The 19,540-nt window shown below is 38.6% G+C and overlaps 1 protein-coding gene across 5 annotated transcripts in view; it reads right to left on the reverse strand.

Moving 5' to 3' along the window:
- LOC124144832 (cytosolic phospholipase A2-like) overlaps positions 1 to 19,540 on the reverse strand; it is a 151,811-nt gene that overhangs the window by 59,863 nt on the left and 72,408 nt on the right. For 3 of the 5 annotated variants that reach the window (XM_046514432.2, XM_046514433.2, XM_046514428.2), the window contains exon 2: positions 5,326 to 5,378. The gene's annotated coding sequence lies outside the window, so the exon portion shown is untranslated. Of the gene's footprint in view, positions 1 to 5,325; positions 5,379 to 9,302; positions 9,421 to 19,540 lie in introns of those variants that run through there. The other 2 variants (XM_048388921.1, XM_048388922.1) reach the window with 2 other exon arrangements.

The following is a 19,540-nucleotide window of genomic DNA, read 5'->3' on the forward strand; positions in this document are numbered from 1 at the left end:
ATAACGTGTCTGTTACGCATGCAACGAACAGCAACATCCAACAAAGTGGCAGACATGTTTCGCTTTTTGTGTCACAGCCAGCTTTCTGTATATAATGTGTCTGTTACGCATGCAACGAACAGCAACATCCAACATAATGGCAGACATGTTTCGCTTTTTGTGTCACAGCCAGCTTTCTGTATATAATGTGTCTGTTACGCATGCAACGAACAGCAACATCCAACATAATGGCAGACATGTTTCGCTTTTTGTGTCACAGCCAGCTTTCTGTATATAATGTGTCTGTTACGCATGCAACGAACAGCAACATCCAACATAATGGCAGACATGTTTCGCTTTTTGTGTCACAGCCAGCTTTCTGTATATAATGTGTCTGTTACGCATGCAACGAACAGCAACATCCAACATAATGGCAGACATGTTTCGCTTTTTGTGTCACAGCCAGCTTTCTGTATATAATGTGTCTGTTACGCATGCAACGAACAGCAACATCCAACATAATGGCAGAAGACTAGGAAGTTGTCAAAAGCGTGGGGGGGAAATCTCATAGGTCCATTTCAGACCAAGTCATTTGGGTTATTTATATTCAGGTTCATGACAAATTACAGATGAAAAACAACACGCCGTATATTGTGTTAAATATCACAATACATAAATCTTTCCTGCAATAAATTTCAATACGAAAGTCAGGCCAATACCCATCACTAATTCTGGTGGAATTTGGGCCGTATACCACTTTCTCATCCTCGAAAAAATCAGGCTATTACGTTTCCAATACTGTTATGATAACTACCCTGGACCCTTCACTACCATAGCTTTGTTTAGAGGCCGCTGACACAACACTAAAATAACTATCCACTAAATCTACACCATGAAGGTGAGAATTCTTAGTCCTGCACCATGACTGTGGAATATATTTATTTTATGAAAAATCTTTTTATCTAAAAAACACATACAAAAGCAAGTCTGTCCAACTTTTGTAAAAACCCAAGAAAGAGAGCACATGGCTGAACAGCCCTTGCCCTGCTCCCTGTTTGACTTTTAATTACAAGTACTTGACAGTGATGTCACCTCAACAAATCTACGATGGCTAACGTTTGTTTGTTTGTTTGTTTGTATTGTTTGTTGTTTAACGCCTCATTCAGCAATATTCCAGCTATATGCCAGCATTCTGTAAATAATCGCATCTGGACCAGACAATCCAGTGATTGATATCAAGCATCAACCAAGTCAGCGAGCCTGACCACCCAATCCCGTTAGTTGCCTCTGACGACAAGCATAGTCGCCTCTTACAGCAAGCATGGGTTGCTGAAGACCTATTCTACCCTGGATCTTCACGGGTACGATGGCAGTACAGTGTAAACGTATAGGAGAAAATACACCTCCTAGGTCAAGGTTGAAAATAGAAACCCAATGGGGAGGGCTATTCTGACCAGGAGGGTTTACATTTTCAACATTTTTAGGAGAAAAGATTTCTCTGACTTAAATACCGCTGAAACAACATTTATTAATATTTGTTAAATATTATATATAAAAATGCATCACGTTCGAAACACAAGTCCAAACTTCATCTTACGAGGAAAACTTCATAGTAAGCATGAGGTCTTACAATGGAAAAGAATAACTTTATCCAAGGCCTTACTGCCTACAGAAAGAATAGTTTGGTTCAATTCCAAGTACCACCAAATAGATTTATAAATCATAATAGAATGGGAATATTAGGGCTGGGACGGGTAACTTGGGTACCCGGGTTGGTGGATCCTGAGTATGCCCCGGTAGCCTCAGGACTACCCAGACCCTTGGTTAGTCACGTGATACATCGTTTAATGACTTTGACCATCAAAATAATTTGTCCATGGTTACACTTAGTAACCAGGCGCTACATCAGGTTTGCATGCTGTCCTTTCTTGCCAACACTGCACACATTCCTTCTGACTTTTATATGTTTGAATAAAGATTACGGATCAGTCAACTTCAATGTATGCATGATAAATAGAGATTACTACACAAGCTGCTGTCAGATACTATTTATCCTACGAGTTGTTTAGAAACAAGCAAAAGAGAGTTAGATATAACATATAAAAATACAATGAATGCTTTTTTCAACCAGAGAGTGTTATAACAAGACAATCTGTCGTACTTCAGTTGTTCACAGGCTATTTCTGGTGCTGGGCTGGGTTGAGTTGGGTTGGGTTGGGTTGGGTTGGGTCGGGTAGGGGAGGGGAGGGGAGGGGAGGGGAGGGTCATATGGGGTCAGATATCCGGGTCGTAAAATTGCTAAAGTTGCAATGTGGTCGCAAAATGGTTATGTTGTGGTTGCAAACCAGTTACAATGTGGTAATAATGTGGTTACAGAGTAGTTACAATGTGGTTACAGAATAGTTACAGTGTGGTTACAGAGTGTTTACAATGTGGTTACAGAGTAGTTACAGTGTGGTTACAGAGTAGTTACAGAGTGTTTACAATGTGTTTACAGAGTAGTTACAGTGTGGTTACAGTGTAGTTACAGTGTGGTTACAGTGTAGTTACAGTGTGGTTACAGTGTGGTTACAGTGTGGTTACAGAGTAGTTACAGTGTGGTTACAGTGTAGTTACAGTGTGGTTACAGTGTAGTTACAGTGTGGTTACAGTGTGGTTACAGAGTAGTTACAGTGTGGTTACAGTGTAGTTACAGTGTAGTTACAGTGTGGTTACAGTGTGTTTACAATGTGTTTACAGAGTAGTTACAGTGTGGTTACAGTGTGGTTACAGAGTGTTTACAATGTGGTTACAGAGTAGTTACAGTGTGGTTACAGAGTAGTTACAGAGTGTTTACAATGTGTTTACAGAGTAGTTACAGTGTGGTTACAGTGTAGTTACAGTGTGGTTACAGTGTAGTTACAGTGTGGTTACAGTGTGGTTACAGTGTGGTTACAGAGTAGTTACAGTGTGGTTACAGTGTAGTTACAGTGTGGTTACAGTGTAGTTACAGTGTAGTTACAGTGTGGTTACAGTGTGGTTACAGAGTAGTTACAGTGTGGTTACAGTGTGGTTACAGAGTAGTTACAGTGTGGTTACAGTGTAGTTACAGTGTAGTTACAGTGTGGTTACAGTGTGGTTACAGAGTAGTTACAGTGTGGTTACAGTGTAGTTACAGTGTGGTTACAGTGTGGTTACAGTGTGGTTACAGTGTGGTTACAGTGTAGTTACAGTGTGGTTACAGTGTGGTTACAGAGTAGTTACAGTGTGGTTACAGTGTGGTTACAGAGTAGTTACAGTGTGGTTACAGTGTAGTTACAGTGTGGTTACAGTGTGGTTACAGAGTAGTTACAGTGTGGTTACAGTGTAGTTACAGTGTGGTTACAGAGTGTTTACAATGTGTTTACAGAGTAGTTACAGTGTGGTTACAGAGTGTTTACAATGTGGTTACAGAGTGTTTACAATGTGGTTACAGAGTAGTTACAGTGTGGTTACAGAGTAGTTACAGTGTGGTTACAGAGTGTTTACAATGTGTTTACAGAGTAGTTACAGTGTGGTTACAGTGTAGTTACAGTGTGGTTACAGTGTAGTTACAGTGTGGTTACAGTGTGGTTACAGTGTGGTTACAGAGTAGTTACAGTGTGGTTACAGTGTAGTTACAGTGTGGTTACAGTGTAGTTACAGTGTAGTTACAGTGTGGTTACAGTGTGTTTACAATGTGTTTACAGAGTAGTTACAGTGTGGTTACAGTGTGGTTACAGAGTAGTTACAGTGTGGTTACAGTGTAGTTACAGTGTAGTTACAGTGTGGTTACAGTGTGGTTACAGTGTGGTTACAGAGTAGTTACAGTGTGATTACATAGTTACAGTGTGGTTACAGTGTGGTTACAGAGTAGTTACAGTGTGGTTACAGAGTGGTTACAGAGTAGTTCCAGTGTGGTTACAGAGTAGTTACAAAGTAGTTCCAGTGTGGTTACAGTGTGGTTACAATGTGGTTACAGTGTGGTTACAATGTAGCCATGTGTCATCATGGTCGCCGTCTTGATGTGGTTGCTGTCAACAAGTGGTTTGTCTGGTCCAGTCTTGACTATTTAAGGCCACGTTTATTGGGTGTAATATTTCACACTACTAAACATGTTTGACTACCTTTTGCTAAAAAAACCCTGACATTCTTAAAATTTATTTAAAGATGATGAAAAGCTGTCAAAATACTGGATCCATTAGTTAGTTAGGCATGAGGTCCAAATGGTCCATATCACAGCAACACTATGATATAATGCCACTTTGATGACATCTCGGTTGGAGGCGAAATCAAAGGCACAATCCATGATTTCTTAGACAACAGATAGTGTTGAATGTTGTCACCCTCATGATCAACTTTAATATCTCAAAGCCGAATCATTGTCTTACAGACAACAGATATCTTATTTCTTGATGAGATTGTGATTGATTTGAAATATATTAAGATTGTGTAACAAAAGTAGCAAACTTGTATCAGCAGAGTCTTGCTGGTTTATAAGTTTCTAGATCATGGATCATGGAACTGCCACTGTCATATTGTCTGTACAGAACACAGATAGAGCGAACAAACGAAACAATGAACTGTTACAAAATACCCGATTTATCTCCTTCATATTATCATATAAAATGTATGTAATGAACTCTCTACAGCGAACTAACATATATAGCAAACCGATATCTGACCCCCGACAAACCCAAATACCACTAATTTGTGACTGCTATAGCCAACTGAGAAACCTCACTCAGTGTGAAGTGTCCCTGACAATTGGGTATACGCAATCAGTGGTGACGGTTCAAACTAGTTAATCTTACTTTTTGTTAATCCTATCTGTAATTGGACGAATCTTGTCTGTAAAACAAACACTAAACATATAAATTTCACGAGTGTCAGTTCACCCTTGAAACACTCAAGATTTTCCTGAATACGCAAAAGTCAACTGTGATGACATCAATCGATACCTTGGATGATCTCAAAGAGGCACTGTCACGAATGCAGTCAGCAAAATGAGGCCAGATCTAAATCCCTGTATATACACATCTTCCCGTATGTAAATCGTAAAATGCAAAATACATATTTAATAAAAAAATGTTCTGAAAATATTATGAACTTAAATGTTAGTAATTGAATCGGTTGGAATCTTATTAATTGAATGCTATGAAGTGATCCCTGCTAATACAAGTCAATGCTGCAAAAATGTGTATTGTGTTTTGTTTTATCCAAGATGGCAGACGTTTCCGATCGAAAACATATATAATGAACACCGTATATATAACAAACTGATTTCTCCGGTCCTTGTAGTTGGTTGTAACTATGTTCTATTGTATATTCAGAGAGGAGAGCACTTACCTGTATCTTTGTTTGAGGCTTATCCCAACAGTGTACAGGTAAATCCAGTACTTCTGCAAAAGAACACAGACATTAGAAATCAAGTTTAAAATGAGATTAAATATCAATTTGGCATCATCAATGTAGGACCCATAAGTCACTGACCGAAGTGAAGGGAAACCACGGCACTGCTGGATCATGTCACTATTTGAGTGAGTGAGTGAGTGAGTGAGTGAGTGAGTGAGTGAGTGAGTGAGTGAGTGAGTGAGTGAGTGAGTGAGTGAGTGAGTGAGTGAGTGAGTGAGTGAGTTTGGTTTTATGCCGCTTTTAGCAATATTCCAGCAATATTCCAGCAATATCACGGCGGGGGACACCAGAAATGGGCTTCACACATTGTACCCATGTCGGGATTCGAACCCGGGTCTTTGGCGTGACGAGCTAACGCTTTAACCACTAGGCTACCCGACCGCCCCTGTCACTATTTGAGAAAAGGCAAGAAGGGAAAGCTATAAAAAAAAGTACTTTTGTATTTTCTATGTTGGTGACTATGTTTTTTAGATATGTCAGATTAGTTGTTACTGAATTTTGTGATAAACGATTAGCTGGAGGTATCCGATGACACCAATAGCTGGAGGTATCAGATGACAGCATTAGCTGGAGGTATCAGATGACAGCATTAGCTGGAGGTATCAGATGACAGCATTAGCTGGAGGTATCAGATGACAGCATTAGCTGGAGGTATCAGATGACAGCATTAGCTGGAGGTATCAGATGACAGCATTAGCTGGAGGTATCAGATGACACCATTAGCTGGAGGTATCAGATGACATCATTCGCTGGAGGTATCAGATGACACCATTAGCTGGAGGTATCAGATGACACCATTGGCTGGAGGTATCAGATGACAGCGTTAGCTGGAGGTATCAAATGACACCATTGGCTGGAGGTATCAAATGACACCATTAGCTGGAGGTATCAAATGACATCATTAGCTGGAGGTATGAAGTGATACCATTAGCTGTAGAAATCAAGTGAGTTTTCAGGATGAAATACAAGACATCACAACAATTAACATGTTCACCTCTCAAGTAGTAAAGAGTGCTGCAAGTAGCTGTCGGAGGCCTCACTATGAAGTATCTAAGTAAACAAGTATTTGTCACAGAGTGACGAAATATCCCCCGCCTGTACACCATAGTACCAAATATGAAGACAATCCAGCGATTAGTTCTTGAGATATTGTGGCAACACCGTTTTCCAACTCCAAAAACAGATTTGCCTGCTGTGACCTTGAAAATGGGGTCAAGGTCACCAAATCTGACAGGTGTATGCGGTGTCTGTATATACACTTTAGTTCCAAATATGAAGACAATCCAGCGATTAGTTCTTGAGATATCGCGGCAACACCGTTTTCTAACTCCAAAAGCAGATTTGCCTGCTGTGACCTTGACAATGGGGTCAAGGTCACCAAAACCGACTGGTGTCTGCGGTGTCTGTATATACACCATAGTTCCAAATATGAAGACAATCCAGTGTTTAGTTCTTGAGATATCGCGGCAACACCGTTTTCCAACTCCAAAAGCAGATTTGCCTGCTGTGACCTTGAAAATGGGATCAAGGTCACCAAAACCGACTGGTGTCTGCGGAGTCTGTATATACACCATAGTTCCAAATATGAAGACAATCCAGTGTTTAGTTCTTGAGATATCGCGGCAACACCGTTTTCCAACTCTAAAAGCAGATTTGTCTGCTGTGACCTTGAAAATGGGATCAAGGTCACCAAAACCGACTGGTGTCTGCGGTGTCTTTATATACACCATAGTTCCAAATATGAAGACAATCCAGTGTTTAGTTCTTGAGATATCGCGGCAACACCGTTTTCCAACTCCAAAAGCAGATTTGCCTGCTGTGACCTTTAAAATGGGATCAAGGTCACCAAAACCGACTGGTGTCTGCGGTGTCTGTATATACACCATAGTTCCAAATATGAAGACAATCCAGTGTTTAGTTCTTGAGATATCGCGGCAACACCGTTTTCCAACTCCAAAAGCAGATTTGCCTGCTGTGACCTTTAAAATGGGATCAAGGTCACCAAAACCGACTGGTGTCTGCGGAGTCTGTATATACACCATAGTTCCAAATATGAAGACAATCCAGTGTTTAGTTCTTGAGATATCGCGGCAACACCGTTTTCCAACTCTAAAAGCAGATTTGTCTGCTGTGACCTTGAAAATGGGATCAAGGTCACCAAAACCGACTGGTGTCTGCGGAGTCTGTATATACACCATAGTTCCAAATATCAAGACAATCCAGTGTTTAGTTCTTGAGATATCGCGGCAACACCGTTTTCCAACTCTAAAAGCAGATTTGTCTGCTGTGACCTTGAAAATGGGATCAAGGTCACCAAAACCGACTGGTGTCTGCGGAGTCTGTATATACACCATAGTTCCAAATATCAAGACAATCCAGTGTTTAGTTCTTGAGATATCGCGGCAACACCGTTTTCCAACTCTAAAAGCAGATTTGTCTGCTGTGACCTTGAAAATGGGATCAAGGTCACCAAAACCGACTGGTGTCTGCGGAGTCTGTATATACACCATAGTTCCAAATATCAAGACAATCCAGTGTTTAGTTCTTGAGATATCGCGGCAACAAACAGGTGGGACGTACGGACGGACGTACGTACGTACGGACGGTCGTGAATACTATATCCCCCGCTTCGCGCTTTCGCGCGGCGGGGGATAACAAGATAATATCATGTACATCATACAACATTTTCCTGTACATATATGTACATGGAAGCTGTGAGTATTTTGATGAAATTGAAAGATATGTTTAGAAACAGATTCAGTGAGTGCTTGTGAACAGATTCAGTAAGCATTTATGGACAGATTCATTGAATGTATGAATAGATTCAATGAGTGGCTATGAACAGATTCAATGAATTCAACAGCTTTAAAAAGGGTTCCTGAACAGATTCAGTTTGTTCAACAGATTCCAGAGGTGTTCCAGAACAGATTCAATAAACATTAATGAACACATTCAAAGAGTGTTTATGGTTTGCTTCCATTAGTTGTTGTGAACAAATTGATGGAGTTCAACAGATTCAAAGAGTGTTTACGAACAGACTCAACTCAACAGATTCAACAGATTCCCAAAAGTGTTCATGAACAGATTCATTTCCAGAAGTGTTCATGAACAGATTCAATTAGTTCAACAAATTCCAGAAGTGTTCATGAACAGATTCATTTCCAGGAGTGTTCATGAACAATTTCAATTAGTTCAACAAATTCCAGAAGCATTCATGATCACATTCAATTAGTTCAACAGATTCCAGGAGTGTTCATGAACAGATTCAGTGAATTCAACAGCTTTAAAAAGTGTTCCTGAACAGATTCAGTTAGTTCAACAGATTCCAGAGGTGTTCCTGAACAGATTCAATAAACATTAATGAACACATTCAAAGAGTGTTATGGTTTGCTTCAATTAGTGGTTATGAACAAATTGATGGAATTCAACAGATTCAAAAAGTGTTTATGAACAGATTCATTTCCAGGAGTGTTCATGAACAGATTCAATTAGTTCAACAAATTCCAGAAGCATTCATGATCACATTCAATTAGTTCAACAGATTCCAGGAGTGTTCATGAACAGATTCAATGAGTTCAACAGATACAGTGAATGTATGTTCATCTGTCTGAATATTTACAAACTGGATGCTGACATTATTAATAAAGCTTGTCATTTGGGTGTCAATAAGATGACATCCTGCTGTACAAAAAGTAAAGGTGAAGGTATATTCAAGTTACCATGGAAACCATTCAGTGGAAGATTAGGGAACCACGACCATAGTCTAAACAAATGTCATTTGAAACAGAAGCAAGAACATCGAAGAAGTCGGTCAAACACAGACTATTGTGTGTATCTCTTAGAATCAAAACGTGAAATTCCTCACACAACTGTATATGATAAATGAGAAGGTGATGGGACAAACGACATACCTGTTATCCCACATGGGACAAACGACATACCTGTTATCCCACATGGGAGCCACGTGGTTTTAAAAACGCCTCCTGCGGAGGTAATCAATTCACAAGATGTGTGGTCGGGTGGAGACAGGGTGGAGTGGGTGTGTGACAAGCTTGTCACAAGGGTGGACAGAATAATCTGCACTGTGAGGAGCTTATCATGGATTGTCGACAAGGAAATAGCAGATACGATCAGTATGTTCAAAGCCTGGGCCCAGCAATAGCAGTGACCTTTATTCCCCTGACCTCCATTGTTTTGGAATTTAGTCAATGTGAATAAACATGGATTGGTTTTTATTGTTTTATTAGCCAGGAAAGTGGGTTGCTTTCGCCTACTGCATCGTGATGGTCGTGGGGAAAGTATGAAAGACATACATGGAATTGTTTGTGCACGTTATACCAATCCTAATGGCATGGAATGCTTTGAAATAGTGCACAAGTCTTACTCAGCTTGAAGCCACCATATGTGTTGTCATTGTGGTAACATGGTGTGGTTAATGTGGGAGGGAGACCCAGAGAACCCACTTGTAAGCTTGAAGCAGTCGATGATCCTGTTGTGTTATAGGGGCAAACCAGTTACTGAAATCATCAGTAATGTCCCATGTTGTCGGGGTACAGTGACAGTCGAGTGGGTGAGTGAGTGAGTGAGTGAGTGAGTGAGTGAGTGAGTGAGTGAGTTGGGTTTAACACAGCTTTGAACAGTATTGAAAGCTTGATGTCGGAGGAAGGAAGTGATGTGGAAAGCCTTAAGTGATGCAGATCTCACATGTTTACCACTTTGGTGAAACCCACGACCACAGTATGGTGCTGACAAACCTAGAAACATGACCAAGAAGAACCCAGATTCGAACCTGGATTCGAACCCACGATAACAGATTTCTGGTGTATCGAAGGGACACAACTATGCATAGCGACTAGCAGTGCCTTAGAAGACTTGCCCCTAACAGACATAGAATATCTATTAGGTGAGAATTAAGATTGGTTTCGCTTCGTACTTCTACGTTCATTGTGGGAGTACAAGCACACACCACTTGTTATGTCAATTATGATCTGCAGTGTGGGAAGCTCTCCTGCATGGGAAACCACCAACTGGAAATGAACAATGACGTTATTGTGACAACCCAAACCTATTGAAAAAGCCTTTGTGAGGAGACATCGTGTGAGGAAGTGATTGCTCCCCACTGTCTACGTGACTGATCGGTAAATACATAATTATCATTCATGAAATATTGATGTTATCAGGACACGATGTTCCCAGAACACTATCTGGAAGTCACGGCTAGACTATTGACAGAGTTGATTCAGTGCTTGTGAGTGAGTGAGTGAGTGGGTGAGTGAGTGTTTTTAGATATCTCATATTGGAGTTTCCCCTTTGTTTAATACAAGTGAGTGAGTGAGTGAGTGAGTGAGTGAGTGAGTGAATGAATTGGGTTAAACATTGCTTTGAACAGTATTCCAGTTATATCACAGCTTGATATGGGAGGAAAATCCTGAAGTGATGGAGGTCTCAGACGTTTACCACTTCGGTGAAACCCATGAGCACGGGTATGGTGCTGACAAACCAAGAAACATAATTGGATCGGACAGGATTCAAACCCACAATCATAGGTTTCTGGCATGCCTAAGGGATGCAACTCTGCACAGCAAATTGTGGCGCCTAAGACAACTGGGCCCTCTACAGTGCCCTCTTCCCATAGGAAGTAAAAAATGAAAAAACATCAAATGGGAAATAACATACTGCACCTGCTAATATGCTTATTCTTATTTTCCCATTATAGAATACTGTTGGTGATAATATTTACTATCAAGTTATTGACTATAATCATCGTTGTAGAATCAAAAATACCGGTACATATCATTTTGTAACAAGATTATTTTCAACTAAAACACATTTTCACTTTGTGTTTAAAGACAAATATACATCACCTTGATACTATTAAGGGAAATGAAACACACAGATGTCGTCCTGTGATGTCTTCACACCTCTGCTCTAAGTAGTCTTCACATACACATGAAAGGCAGGGGAAAGTCATCTCACTTGTCTAAAACACTTAATATTCTTACAAGATTTACCTCCCTTGCCTAATCTAGCAGCAAACTGGGCGGATCTTTTCAAAATGCACCAGGCTACTTGAAAAAACCTGGTAGGCAGTCACATGGCTATACCATCAACTCAAATTGAACCACCCGATGGCTGTTTTCACAAGCAAGTGCAATTTCGTTTACCAGATATTCAAAAAGATCTATGAAATGAGAAAATACTAACCTCCCATTACTTAAACAGTTTGTCTCAGTCATTCAGCCAAATTTCCATTTTCTATCAGCCCAGTTTGGCAATATAACTGTTGTTGACGTCAAAGAACTTTTTCTCACGGAAAAGAAGTGAAGGGCCAGGGTGGCAGTGAGTTTGTTCACTCAGTGTAAACCTGTTCATGGTAATTTGGTTTAAAGAAGATTTATTTCCTAATTTTTAGCACCTCAGCAGATTTGTACTTGTGTGAAGAAGGTTTTGATACACAAGAGGCGGCGGTGTGGATGTTCTCGGGGAGTATGTAAATCTTCGGATGTCAATACTGTTGATGCTATTTTGTACCTGGATGTATTAATGGTAGAAAACCTTTTATAATGGGTGAAGTGGCCATGGACTGTTTGACTCGGTCAAACATCCACCGTTCATTGACTCATATGCTTCCGTCTGGATATATGTTCATAAAGATTTATTTTGATCATATTTTACACTGGAAACTTTTAAAAAGGCAAAATACATGTAACTCATAATTCTGATTGGATTAACATATTGAAAAGTAACATAAACTGAACTTTTTTCTTATCCTATAGAGATTGAGTGAGTTGGGTTTCAAGCTGATTCAGAAGTGTATGATTGTATGATGGAGGAGTGTATGGGGTCTCTTAATTTCAGATCCTTTTTCTGTGAGGAAACTTATGAGACGTCATTTTTTCATCCAAATATGACTCAATTAAAATTTTATTTGTATTCACAGACCCAATCCCTATAATCTTTCTTTTTTCATGTCTAAGGCTTGGATTGATTTTTTTTCAAATACAATAGTCGTGGTAAAAAGAAATAATAACAAACACTATATATCCTTGGTGTGATCTCTCAAACATTGGGCATAGGATTAACTCTTTCAACACCCTAACCTGAGTCCCCAGACACCGCAGGCCGATAGACCTCCAGGGCATAGCCATGTCAAAATAATACATATTTTTATGGATCTACTCGTCATATTATTCATTTATTAAATCTATCACAATTTCTGAAAATACATATTTCATTTCAAATAATCATATTTTATTAAAAGATTAAAAATGTATTAATTATTTCCCGCAATGTTATTGAAAAATAAATTCTGGGACACATACTTTGATAATGGGTTCAGATCAAACATGTCAAAAAGCAAAATAAAGGCATTTCAAGCATGTCCTTAAATATATTACATAAAGAAATGAAAAAAAATCTAAAAGTTTTCAAACTTGCATGTAACTTACTATTTCCATTTTTTGTGTGATTGTGTGTAAGGTAAGTCTGTTTAATGCCAAAATATATGCAGAGAAATCTTTGTTGTTTGTTAGTGGTTTAACGCTGCATTTGGCCAGCTATATGACGGCGGTCTGCAAATAATTGAGTTTGGACAAGACAATCCAGTGATTGACATCATGAGCATCGATCTACGCATTGGGATACAATGACATGACATCCACGAAGTTCCATATTTTTAATATGTCGTAATTTCCTGCTCACAACATTCAGAATAACACAACTTAACTAATACCTTTCGTCTAAATCTGAAATGTGATCATACGAGGACAGAACCCATTGCTGAATTTGATTGGCTGCCTCAGGTCACATGCCTGAATTTGACCAATAGCAATATTTGTAGCATATTACGGCGAAAAAAGCATCATTAGAAACAAATTTCTAACCATCAAAATTACATACGATAAACTACTCAAGGGGAGGTTACAGTAACATATTTTACATTCATAGCTTTCTAACGATAACAAACATCAAACGAATCATCGCACATGTTAGTCACACAAAGCATCAACAACAGGTGTATTTCCCGGTATTTTCTCATGTTACTGGGCGAACAGCCACTGTTATTGGAAAATGGGTGATGACAGATAATATTTAAAATTCTTATTCTAAATAATTTTCCAATTTCGTAGACAATGAAAATAAAAAAGAAAGAGGTAAAAGGATATGATAAAGTCTTACAATTACTGAAAATCTTCACAATTTGTGCTTCCTTAGTGCTAAATCTTGACATTATGAATGTGTTTGCTTACATTTGTTTTAAAACAAATTTATTAAGTTGTAAATGCATTATTTAAATAAAGTGATAAACATAACTTTCATATTTATGTAGGATTAGACCTTTAAATGGTGAATAACATGTAGAAGCAAAGATGTTTTACAAGCAGATAATTTCCTTGATAAATGTAGGCTTCATCTATCACACAAGAGTCTCTGGGAACTCAGTGTCATAGAAATAAGTGGATAAGTGGTGTTGAAAGAGTTAAATAAAATGAAGTGTACAGAGCATTCCCTTTGAGATATTTAAAAAATTTCCAAATTTTTTTTGTTCAGAAAGTTTGTTTATAGACACAACAATAAGAAAAACACAATTTGCACAATCCTATTTATATTCCACAATTTATGACATTTGGATTGCCTATTCCATAAATAATTTTAAAAAGAGCCTGTCTAAATAACTGTTATTTTTGTTGTAAATGATCTGTGTTGGATGTGCCACAAATATTTCCCAGACGACTCAGAGATGAATGTAACAGGTTTCTGTCTCGTCTCACAGAGTAGTTGGAATTCAGTTTATAGCCTGCCCTACTATCTTCACCTCTGGGATTTAAACAGACATCCGAACATCCCTGGATTAATGCAAGTTGTGAACACACACTGATAACCTTGTCAGTGTACACCGAACAGATCCTTCTTGTCACCAATTGGGAGGGATAACGAGACAATTACATAACCCAGTAGGGCTAGGACGGGTAACTCGGGTACTCAGGCCGGGTGGGTCCCGAGTAGGACCCGGGTACCCACAGGACTACCCGGACCCGTGGTTAGTCACGTGATATATATTGTTTGATGACAAAAATTATCTAAAACTCTATGGTTACACTATAAGTCACTAATATCCCATTTCTTTCTGATAATGAACCCATTCCTTCTGACTTTTATATGTTTGAATAAAGATAAAACTTCATGCATTAAACTTCAGTGTACGCATGAGCGGATCATTTTACATGTGTATCTAAATACATTTTGCCAGGGCTACGGTCAACATTTTCCAAATCGGACAGTTTGTACCTATCTCTTAATATCTACAGCGGGTACCCGGGTAGGGTTGGGGAATAGGGTAATGGGTACCCGGGTAGTAAATTTGGACCTGTCCCAGCCACTTTACCAAGTCTTAAGAATATATTCCTTGGAAAACATTTAAGATTTTTTTTAAAATAGAAAAAAGGTTATTAAATATGCTTTGAGTAAATAATCACTGACTTATAGTCATTGTTCTGTTATGACAATAATACATATTTGCATATTTCAGATGAATGACATAGGAAATGGTTTGGTAAGGGGGGGATAACTCATGTAGACCTGTCTTGAATTCTGTGGCAGCTACTGCTGTTGGGTTGAAAACTGGATATTATTACAAATAGGAAGGTTTTCCTACAACTAGATTCAATAATAATATGTCACTAAACTTAGTAAATTTATTTAGCAGATCTACTGATTCAAAGCAGTGCCAATCTTAGGAGTATTTGTTTTGTCATGGGAATCCATGTTTTCCCCGCAAAGATAGGAGCTCAGACTAAATATCGGCTGATCATTTCATAGATCTGCAGATTCTGCTTTCGGGGGGAAAATGGGGGGTTAACAAATATGGCAAGCCAATATAATAGATTAAGTAGACACAATTTATGGATAACAACTTCTTTAATACTATAAAGGCGACGTTTCAATATAGATCCATATACCGTTGTCAAACCTTGATGCATTGGGGGAGTGTTCGCTTGTCAAGCCGAGGACCCGGGTTTGATTCCTGCCATGGGTACAATGTGTGAAGCCCATTTCTGGTGTCCCCCGCTGTGACATTGCTAAAAGCAGCGTAAAACCAAACTCACTCACACCCCGTAATTCATTGATGTTCAAGGCAACTTCCGGAATATCGTCCATCAAATATCCACAAAAGGTAACCAAACTAATTTCGAATGTGTCTTTCCACTCAAGAAAACCGAGTCCTTTTCAAATATTTAAATGAATGTCTCAAACTGGTACTCTGATTGGTTCACAGGGGAGAATCATTACCACGCTCTCTCACCAAACATGCCCAATTACCGGGGGTAGGCATATATATATACGTTGCCTTATATCTCTACAAAATATGCTATGGGAATAGTATTTGAGTGATTTTTAGATTATATGAATATTTGTTCACGTGATTTTGTAAATGACCATGAGATGCAATCCAATACCGTATTTTCTTGAGTATAGTGCGCACTTTTTTTTCAAAAAAACACAGCTGTGTAGAAGGGGGTGCGCATTATACACGAATTATGAGTTTGGATGTTTTTTCCCCCATGGAAAGACATTACCGTGAGCACGAAACACCGGGAATACCATGTCAACAAATCCATACTGAAGTACGCAAAATAATTATGTAATTACACTGTCTGGCTATAAAAAGTGTTCTTTGTATATCTGGACTTATGTTTGTAACTTATTTCATTGATTTTATTCAAAATTCCTTATAATCTGATAATATTGTTTTTATTAATTTCGGCGAAATCGTGTGTGAAGCGATCGGAAGATCGCACAACTCACCGTTATTAACAGCAACCACGGTCAGAATACCGCTATTGACGCCTTGAAACAAACTTTAGTTGACAGAGAATGGATACATATATCATAAATGACATACTTTGACTCGTTAAAAGTCATATTTGTTTTTGTTTGACGATTCTATGTCAACATGAAATTCTCGCTATCACGTGATCATGTGCGCGTGAGCCTTGACGGTGACTGGTCAGACATGTTCCATGTAAAAAATAATACCCGGGAATAGCGATCAACTGCTTCGCTTAGGGTTATTATTATTTTAAATATGTTTTTTAAAGGTTGCATATAATTAAGAAAATAATGGAATATATTATTCCTGATAAATAAAATAGTTTCAGATACAATTGTTGCCGATCCTTGCATTAAAAATCTTATAAAGTTATATCATTGGGTGTGTCTTGACCGAATCACCGGTCGATTCCAAGAAAACGTGTGTACAACTGATTGCTGTTTCCAGCTTAGTTTACGAGAAAATACGCAAGGTAATCTTAATCCCTAAATATAAAACAATGCCTAGCAGAACAATAAATACTATTTAAACGGTAAATAAACATGTCTGGTGATTTTTTATCTCAAATTTCGAATTTGTACTGACGAAGTTTCTCAGCACCCGTTCGTTTGCCGGACTTCGCTGAAAGGGTACGGTGTAAAAAATTTCTGCGCATAATATTCAAATTTCTTTTTTTTTTCCAAAATATTGAACCCGCTAGAGGGGGGTGCGCATTATACATGGGTGCGCACTATACTCAAGAAAATACGGTATTTTCATCAATCTTTCAAAGAGGCAAAATGGTTTATTTTTCGGTGTTGTTTTTAGCTACACACACTAAATACATTCCTAAAATAAAATGAATAATGCAGAGATTATCAAGCTGGTTTCCAATTGCACCTGGAAGCTTTAATCTATTACGTATACTATTCCAAATTTCATAGAAATATTTTGTCAAACAAAAAGGTTACATACACCACTTTGAACAATGTTCCTGAAACCCATCACAACACGAAGGGACAGTATTTCTCAAATTTATGCATGCTAGGAAATGAAGGTGTAATCCAAGATCCATACGAACGTTTGAAATGTACTTTTAATTTGGCTGCTAAATTTGCATATATTAGGGGTTCATGAAATAAAGCATACAAGTAAGTAAGAACACATATGACAGAGGTGGGTAAAATTGGTCATTGTTTTCATGTATTATCTGACGTATGCAATAATCGTAAATTCTGTTCATAGGACACAGATTTCATTACCCTTGACATCATGGATGACAAGGTTCAGATTTATCCTACGTTTCATATGCTCCTAAATGTTTGTTCATCTGTAAGTGTCAATCCCGGTTCGCCACGATTGTTTCTAGGTTTGTCAGCACCATACCTGTGCTCGTGGGTTTCACCGAAGTGGTAAACGTCTGAGACCTGCATCACTTAGGGCTTACCTCCCACAGTAAGCTGACACTCTGTGATATAACTGGAATACTGTTAAAAGTGTGTTAAACCCAACTCACTCATCTGTAAGTGAATGTAATTAGTACCATACACTCATGTATAACTGACCCCTAATTATAGGCAATAAAATCCTGGAAAAAAATATCTCTCGTGTATAATACGCACAAACTTTTCTTTAGTATCATTTCAGGATGTCATGATCTGTCCTTACAAAAAAAACATCAACAAATTTGTACTGAATTATGTAAGTTAATCTTATCTGGTAATAAATACGTGTTCACTGTATATCTGACCTTATGTTTGTCATCTGTTTTATCAATTTTATTTATATGGCGAGGGGATCCACTTTAGCACAGACCTCTGAAGTTTCCTGTGTGCACGGAGTATTTGTTAACCCTACTTCATCAAAGCTCAGCATTGAATTGCTATCAGGTTTTTAACTTAATGACCTTGAGGGAGTACCATGTAAAGGTAATAGGACATGAAACTTAAACAAGAGGCCCATAGGGCCTGTATCGCTTACCTAGATATTTACGCAATCATGACAAAATATACATTTGCATTGTACATGGATATAATACTGCAAATATTTCGTAATTTTGACTTTAAAATGGGTAAATTTGCAAATGTCAAATCTGACAGCATGAACATGTTTTTCTATATACAAATGTAGCATAGAGATTTGAACCGTTTCCATGTTATGATCTAGGATACATAATATTAAAGGTATTATTCTTTTCATAACAAACAAATGTATACAATGTATCTGTTTATTATAGGGTGGGGATAATATCGGTTTGCATGTTATGGTCAACGTTGTAACTCCTTTGGGAGTGCTGGACATATGAACAGAAGGGCCAGTCCTGGTAGCATATGTCCATTATTCTCAATTGTACATATGGTTATACTGTAGGGATGTTAACTGTGTCCAAATTATGATCTCTTTTTGGCCCTGCCTCGCAGCCCTGGGGCGCGGGATCAGCCCCTCCATTTGTACAATTGTGAATTCCCACCACTTGAGAATACTTCCAACCAAATATGGTTGATGTCCATCTCTTAGTTCCAGAGAAAAAGTTATTTAAAGCAATATTGCCATATAACCTTTTTAGCCCCACCCCTCAGTCCCCAGGGGTGGGGGTCGACCCTTCCATTTCTCCAATTTGAATCCTCACCACTGGAGAATGCTTCCAACCAAATATGGTTGATATCTATCTCTTAGTTCCAGAGAAGAAGTCATTTAAAGCAATTTAGCCAAATTACCCCTATTTGGCCCCGCCCCTCAGCCCCTTGGCGGGCAGCCCCACCATTTGTACAATTTTGAATCCCCACCACCTAGGGATCCTTCCAGTCAAATGTCATTAATTCAAATGTCTTTAACCACTAGGCTACCTGACCGCCCCTTAGATTTGAATAAATCGCTGTGAACGATATAATAAAATGGTAATGGGTAATGTTTAGAATTAATGCATATGTAAACGACAGTCCTAAATTATATCGAATACTATGACAAGCCTGTAGAATTCATTTTATTTCATTCTATTCTTGCTCAGATGTTGTTTGATCATGGTTACAACACTCAAGGCCTCAGAGGGACCTTCAAAAGGTTTTATGGCAGACATGTGGGGGGACACTTCCAAATTTGACGCATCAGTGACAGTAGCTATGTCTGATGCATTTCCCTATTTTGACTTGCCTTTGCGTTTTTGTGACGAGTGCCACCGGTGGGTCAAGATCTGTTGATCTTTTCACAAACACTTGGTACATATAAATCATCACTATTTGATAGTGATTCATAAACACATGCTCATGATATAGTGGAAATCGATATTTGTGACTGAACTGAAAAAGCGGTTGGCATACATGAGACATCAGTGACCAAAGG

The sequence above is a fragment of the Haliotis rufescens genome, unplaced genomic scaffold (assembly GCF_023055435.1).
Source record: "Haliotis rufescens isolate VD_foot unplaced genomic scaffold, xgHalRufe1.0.p SCAF_8, whole genome shotgun sequence".
Lineage (NCBI taxonomy): Eukaryota > Metazoa > Mollusca > Gastropoda > Lepetellida > Haliotidae > Haliotis > Haliotis rufescens.